The sequence below is a fragment of the Gavialis gangeticus genome, unplaced genomic scaffold, assembly GCF_001723915.1.
Source record: "Gavialis gangeticus isolate Ggan-Ray unplaced genomic scaffold, GavGan_comp1, whole genome shotgun sequence".
In the NCBI taxonomy this organism is placed as follows: Eukaryota; Metazoa; Chordata; order Crocodylia; family Gavialidae; genus Gavialis; species Gavialis gangeticus.
Window position 1 is genome coordinate 22,736,752 of NW_017728993.1, and position 1,255 is coordinate 22,738,006.

Genomic DNA, 1,255 nt, shown 5'->3' on the forward strand with positions numbered 1-1,255 from the left:
CGCGGTCGGGATTGCGAAGTGAAGGCGAGGACTAAACGCCGATATTGCGCCGGTGACACGTTATGCAGCTCGGAATGAAGTGGGGGTTGATCCCCTTCACGCCCCATGCCCGCACTGCCGAGTTCAGCCCAGCTGTGCAGCTGAGCCCATCGAGACGCGGCCCTAGGGCACCCCTGTCTCAGCTGGGAGGTTGCCGGCCAGCCTTGCACACCCCGCGCTTGCAGCGTCCGCCTCGCCCGGCTGCACCCGCGGGCGCCGCGGCGCATTGCAACAGCGATGCTGCAGCCAGAGATGATCCCAGGAGCCAGGCTTTCTTGGGGCGATCTCTAGTCCTCGGATCGACGGTTTAGTCGCGAGAAAAGCCGGAGGAAGAGCCGCGTTTTACCACCCCCGCGGCATCCTCGCCTGTCCCGTATCAATCGCGGGTGGTGGCTGCAGCCGTGTTGGTCTAAGGACATAGGCAGACAAGGCTCTTCGGGTAAATCTTGCATTAGTCCGACTAACATTGTAGTTAAGATATTAAACGAATCAAGTGATTTCTTCGCAGGGAGGGGACCTGGGGCTTGGCAGATACAGCCAACACCTTCCCTGCAGGACAGGAGTTTGTCGCGGGTGTCGAGCAAAACCATAGCGGCGGCTGGGTTGGAAATCTTGTTTTCAGTTCAATCGGATTTTTCTTTAAACTTCCTATTTTTTCGGGGGGGGGACGCATGGTTTAGTTAAACATCATTGATCCCCCCCCTCCCCTCCCAACACATGAACGGAAAAAATCGAGGCGGCAACTCTAACCAGGCTCTTTTCCCTTATTTCGTTTTAGGTACAAGTACTTACAAAGCATCCTCTGTCACCCCTACTTGATGGGTTTTTCCTCTATTAAGGAGCACTTATCAAGGTGGGGGGAAGCCTTTAAAAAAATCAGGAAGAAATAAAATCACAATTCCCCCCCAAAATGTGACCAATCTGTCTTTTTTTAAAAAAAAAAAGAGTGGGATGAGTACTTACAGGGACTCACAAGTCATGGGTGCTGGGGAGACACAAGGTGTGCACCGCTTGTTCCCAAGCTGCTGAACATCTCTTATCCGCTCAAAAATAGCTCCCGGTGGGGAAGGTGCTTATGATCCCGTGTTTGGAGGTAAGCAAGGGATTGCAGCTGCCTCTCCATGAACGCCAAAGCAGGGCTGGGGATTTGGCAGGTCTGCAGGTGGGATCCAGGGGATCTCCAGATCCAAAGGCCTCCTGGCTGGGGAAGTTAAAA